The 6781-nt window shown below is 27.0% G+C and overlaps 1 long non-coding RNA gene across 1 annotated transcript; it reads right to left on the bottom strand.

Annotated features, from left to right (window-relative positions):
• Positions 1 to 1436: 1436 nt before the first annotated feature.
• Positions 1437 to 2969, bottom strand: LOC107869599. Its single transcript, XR_001673858.2, has 2 exons — positions 2674 to 2969; positions 1437 to 1787 (listed from the first exon to the last, which is right to left on the bottom strand). It is a non-coding gene; the product is annotated as an uncharacterized LOC107869599 (long non-coding RNA).
• Between the last annotated feature and the right edge of the window lie 3812 nt (positions 2970 to 6781).

Raw genomic sequence — 6781 nt, forward strand, 5'->3', positions numbered from 1 at the left:
AATAATGTTTAATAATATCATATTTTGCATATGCAAATATATGATATTATTAAACATTATTGGATAGTGCATTATATTTATCTTTCACAATAATAAAATTTTACTATATATTTTTGTTATTTCTTTTTAACTTGATACATATTGACCCAACACAAATTCTAAGAAAATATTCATTATAAATTTATTTTATTAAAGTAAATTTATTAATTTTTTACTTTAAAAATTTAAAGTTAAGTTTAAATATTAGTATTTCTATATAAGATAAAATAATTTTAAAATTTAAATTTACTAAAATAAACAAATAAATAAAAAGATTAATATTATATTTAAAATTCAAATAAAATAATAAAATTGATTTACTTTAAATATTTAGTTGCAATTAATTAAGATAATTTTTATTTTTTCATGATTTATGTTGCACCGATAAAATTTTGAGAGTTGAATAGAACTTTTATCTATTTTTAAAAAAGTATTTTAACTTGATAATTATTGTGATTTATAATAATTTTTACGTAATTATCAAATAACATATTTACTCTTTGTGTCCCAATTTATGTGGCTTCGATACAATTTTGAGAGTCAACTAAAATTTTTATATATCTTTTAAATATTTTAAGTTGTTAATTATTATGATTGGCGGTACTTTTTTTAATCTCAATTTATGTGACATTGCTAAAATAATGAGAGTCAATAAAATTTCTATATGTGGTAACAAATTATTGTGATTTGTGGTAACAAATTAGTTTTGAATATGATAGCTAATTAAATAAAAAAAAAATTACTTTCAATATGTAGTTATAGTTAATTAATATAAATTAATAGAATATATTAAATATTTAAATCATTATGATGAAACAATGGAATTATTATATATTGGGGCATGGTATGTAATTAAGTGGGAGTAGAGGGTTTTTCTTGGTAAGAGTCAACAAAATTTCTCTATGTCTTTTAAATATTGTAAGTTGTTAATTATTGTGATTTGTGGTAACAAATTAGTTTTGAACATGATAGACAATTAAATAAAAAAAAATTATAGTTAATTAATATAAATTAATAGAATATTTTAAATATTTAAACTATTATGATGAAATAATAAAATTATTATATATTGGGGCATGATATGTAATTAAGTGAAAATAGTTGGTTTTTTGGTAATTGCAAGAGGTGGTCGAAACCACCTCTTCTATATAATAGAAATATATGGAAAAGAATATTGTACCAACTGTCAATTAATCTAGATGTTCTAATGCCCTAGCAATTTACTACTACTAGTTTAATCTCACGTGCCTCGCACGTGTAACCTTTGATTAATTACATATTTTTTAAGTATTTAAAATTTTAATATTTCTTAAATTTTACATAAATTCTAACAATATATACATTTACTTTGAACTTTTATCAACTCATAAATTCTTCCTTTTCAACTCAAAAGAATGTCGCAATCAATTCGAATACCATAAATATGATCTATCAGTGATTTCAAAAACAAACTTACACAACTTTAACTGGATTCAAAGTTCACCACAAGCTATATATGTTGGGTTGTGACACACTCCCCCACCTATTGTTGTGACATCCTCGGCGCAAATATTCGTCATGTATGTTTGTCGTCTTGTAATTTTTACAAGTATCTTTCTTTCTCCCTAGTAGCTTTTCTCGCTGGCAAATCCTTTCATACGATCAAGTACTTCGTGCTTAGCTTCTTGCCACTTGAATGGACGATTCTCATGTCAATGATGGCTTCGTCCTTGTCATATATATGGCCACAGGAGCGAGAGACGATACAACTAAAAAAAATAAAGAAAAACAACTTAAGATTTAATACTTGAATTGCCATCGACATCCGACCTCTATTTTCGGATGGATCCTCAGCTCACATAGTTCATAATAGTTCAGAAAAAAAAAAAAAGTAACGAAAGTACAAGAATAACCGATAGTAAGAAAACGTTGGTAACAAAATAATACGATATTCGATATTCAAGGTACAAGGAATCATCAAACTACGAGTGATACAATGATTGCTTATACGAACAAATAGCAAGACAATGCATTAATACATAATAAAAGATAAAAACCCATTAAACTACATCATAATATAAATTATGTCTTCGAAAAACTTTATCTTGAAAAGCACAATATAACAACTAAATATTAAAAAAAAATAAAACGACTAAAATATACGTTAGCCGAGAAAGATGACGGAAACAAATCTTTAATAGCTATAACATAGTCCGAAGAATTGTAGTATTCTGCTAACTTAATGGAACCAACACGTAGTGTGACAAAGCAAATCGTCATCAGACTGACTTTGAGTCACAAAACCAAAATTATAACATTGGCTTCATCGATAGACAACCAAATAGTGCTATAATTTTGAAAATCCACATAAAATAATTTAAAGAAAGAAGAAGCAAATCAAGGTGGATTTAAAAAGTGGGCAACATGCTTCTAGGGTAACTGTATCGCCAAAATGGGACCACTCTGCTTTTGGGAGACATTATTATATCATTGTACAAAAGATCAGGTGATAACTATATACACGAAGTTGAGAAGCTACACATGAAGTTATATAGCCGAGTCTTAGGGCACTCAGCCACTCTCAAAAAGATGGTTATCACTGAGTTCCCATAATTGAAGATATAAGACTTAAGACATGCATATCAAAGAAGTTACCACAATAAACTGCATTCGATGTCCTCAAACTTTTTAAAAATTTTGTATTTCTGCACCATAGTGGATGGTTTTGCAATGACATAACATGCCGCACGAATAGATGGTGCTTAGAAAATCCACCACCAATTTCTCTCAAACTTAGGCCACGCAGCTGATCTGCTAGCATGTGCGGCCAACGTAAGTGACCTGGCGGCTTAGCTTCATCATTCCTCTAATCTTGATCACCTGAATAAGAGGAAGAAAGTTTAAGGTTAATTGAGAGCTAACAGAAAGAAAAAAGAACCGTAACATGCTTTTTTCTCCTTTTTGCACAAAAATTTTCTGCTTTTGAGTCTTTTTAGCCAACTTTATATATATGTTTAAATTCTATGGTAAAAGAATAGAGACTCGTAAATCAAAAAGAATATTAACACGAAATTTTCCTTCTTTGCCAAATATAAGTACTATAATTAGGACTCTTTTAATAATGGTAGAATATTAATTGTACTATGATAAAAGAATACAGACTTCTAAACCAAAAAGAATATTAACACAAAATTTTCCTTCTTTGCCAAATATAAGTTACTATAATTAGGACTCTTTTAATAATGGTGGTTTTTTGTTTTTCCAAAAACATATATTATTAGTATTTATGTATAATTATAATTTGAAAAAATAGTAAAAAAGACGATTTTGTCAAAAGGAGAGTGTTTTACTGAAGGGTAAAAAGTTCAAATCACTTTTGTAAGGTATTCGCACTTTTAGTATATTATAGATTATAGATATAGATTATAGATATAAGAAGACTACACCCAGTAAAAGTTAATTAATTTTTGCCATCACATGTTGGATAAGATGAAGCGTTCAAGTAATATGTATGGACATTCTAACTAGAATCTTAATTTACTTTGAGTATTCTTTTAGAATAAATTTTTCTTGATTTATCAAGTCAACTAAATATACAGGTTATGTTGCATATTCATTTTATTTTCTGTATATTTGGTGAAAATTTTATGAATCAACATTCATGTACTTTACATTTTATAAAAATTATAATTTGTGCTCTTTGAAGATTTAAGTTAGTGATCTTTTAATATATTATACATTTTTAAAGACTTATAAAAATTTATCTTGGAATCGAAATGTGCAATGAAAATTTTAGCAATAAAATAAATTTACACGTTATACATTAAATATGAAGAAACTAATATTGATATTAGATAGTTAATTTTTTTACATTGCAAATATTGTTGCTTTAGATTTTAGTGATATAATAATTGATTTCAAAAATTAATAAGTTATGGTACTAAATTACTAATCCACTATATTTATATAGGTTAGGATTAACACTTGATATGTCTATACGATATTTCAATATGTTATGATTAACAATTAATTTGTACATTAAATTGTGTGATTTTAGTAGTATACTAAAAGTTTAGTGATGTTGTATTTTGAATGATAGTTTAAGTGACTTAAGTGAAAAAATGATAGTTGTATAACTATCTATAAAATTTACCCGACACTAGGGTTACTATCTCAAAGATCAAAATTTCCGTGAGTATTTCGCGACCGATGCTCAATGGACAATGCTCAAAATTCAACAAATCAAATACTTATGAATATTAATTTTTTCAAGTTCATCATATTTAAATTCTCACTGCAAATATTATTGTATTTTCCCATAGCATATTGTACTAATATGAAATTAAAGTCGTGTATCATTTATTAGTTATAAACATTATATTATAAATTATTTTTTTTAGTTGATATAAACAGGCAATGAGTTAAATCATGCTTATCTTTATCTTTCTAACTTCAATTTTAGAATATTGTAGAACTTTTGGTGCAATAATTATTTTGATCTACTTTGTACAATATAAAAGAAGAAGATCAATAAGATTAATATCTTATTGTGCTAATGAACATGACTATATAAGGGGTTAAATATTATTTGAATGTTCTAAGATGCGAGGGAATTCAGTTCCGATAGTGATTAATATTTATAATTTCATTCAAATTGAGTAAATTGAGAAAGTATGATATAGAGTTGAAAAGTGAATATTCAAACCTAATATTTGTTGGTCTATTATCATAAGAGAATATTATTAAGACTTTGCTCAAAATATTTGCCTTGAAGCAAAAATATTTTAAATTTATAAAAAATATACTTAACTAAGATCGTGCAAAGGAATACAAAATCTATTTTGAAAGAAAAATTTATTAAGACAAGAAAAGAGAAGGGGGAACTCCTTTCTTCCTCTTGATAGGAGGGTGCAAATTAAAATATTTAATATAAAAAAAAAATTAAATTTCAAGTTAAATGTTTACAAAGAAACCTCATGTGTATAACTCTAAAATATATCATTCATTAGTTCTTTATTTTTCTAACCAAATTTAGGAGTAAATCACTTAACTAATAATAATTATGTTAAATATATATATTTTTTTGCAATTATATAAATTTTTTTTACAAAATAAAATCAATATAGACAACAATAATATCTAATAGAGAAAAGGCATCTTTCTCCCCCCCCCCCCCCCCCTCCCGAACTTGTCCTCCCAACTCACTTTAATATTTAAACTTAACTTTTGTTTATTTACCCTCTTAACATCTTTAAAGTGAATTAAAATCCCCCTTAACTGCCAGCATGTAAACAAGAGTCGTTGAGCGCATTAAAGCTCATTTTTTGGTCTATTTAATTTCTTTTAAATATTTATTTAAAGGGAAAAAATGCATATATTTGTAAAAGGAAAAAAAACACTAATATTATATTTAAAATATAATAAAAAATTTTAAAAATACACATTTTATTCTTTCTTCTCCAAAACATCAACAACACTCAAATTCCTCCATTAACAACCACAAATCCATTCTCCACCAACACTCTTCTTCAATTTTTTCATTTTCCTCCATTAACACCATAAAAAACAACCACAAAACACTAAATTAAAAATAAAATTCTCTATTAAACACCTTTTATTCTTTATTCTCCAAAACATCCACAACACTCAAATTCCTCCATTAATAACCTCAAATCCATTCTTCATTAACACTCTTCTTCAATTTTATTTTTATTTTCCTCCATTAACACCATCAAAGAACAACCACAAAACACTAAATTAAAAATAAAATTCTCTATTAAACACCTTTTATTCTTTATTATCCAAAACATCCACAACACTCAAATTCTTCCATTAACAACCTCAAATTCATTCTTTATTAACACTCTCCTTTAATTTTTTTCATTTTCCTACATTAACACCATCAAAGAACAACCACAAATACACTAAATTAAAAAAAAAATCATCAAACATAATTTTTGTGGTTGAAAAAAATAAAGGTATTTTTGTGTTAACAAGAAATGAGAGAGGGAGGGGGTTGGGCGACTGGAATTGCTGGGGAGGGGTTGCGGGGGGGAAGGAGGAGGGAAGGGGCGTTGGAAGAGGACGGGGGAGCGGGGGATGAAGAAGAAGGAAATGTTAGGGGGGGGGGGCTGAAGAAGAAGGAAAAGGGGGGGTGAAGAAGAAGGAAAAGGGGTGAAATTAATACACTTTAAAGATGTTAAGAGGGTAAATAAACGGAAGTTTAAGTGCTAAAGTGAGTTAGGAGGACAAGTTCAGGGGGGAAAAGATGTCTTTTCTCTATCTAATATGCTCAAATAATTATATTATAATATAATATTATTTACACACGGATACTAACTTTCGAAAAGAAATATTTAATATTTATGTAATTAATGATATTAAGTTCAATATTCTAATAGTTATTTTCATATTGCATAAATTTATTAATTTTAAATATGTGAACGATATTGAATAAATTTTTATTATATAAAATCAGTAAAATAATAATTTCTATAATTAATTTCATTTATCGACCGCGCATCATGCGGGTACTATTACTAGTTAAATCAAATAAACCTACATTAGTTGATTTTCCTTCGAGACAACTATGAACAACAATCTGGCTTCTCTCTAAACTACTTTGCAATATGAATACACCAACCATCTTATCTAACAACATCAATACTGCTACTTCCACAATTCCTCTTAAACCACCTGATCCTGTAATTAAAGATATAATTCTCTCAATCAATCATTAGAAAACCTGCCTTCCCATTCCCAT

This window comes from Capsicum annuum, chromosome 4 (assembly GCF_002878395.1).
Source record: "Capsicum annuum cultivar UCD-10X-F1 chromosome 4, UCD10Xv1.1, whole genome shotgun sequence".
NCBI lineage: Eukaryota > Viridiplantae > Streptophyta > Magnoliopsida > Solanales > Solanaceae > Capsicum > Capsicum annuum.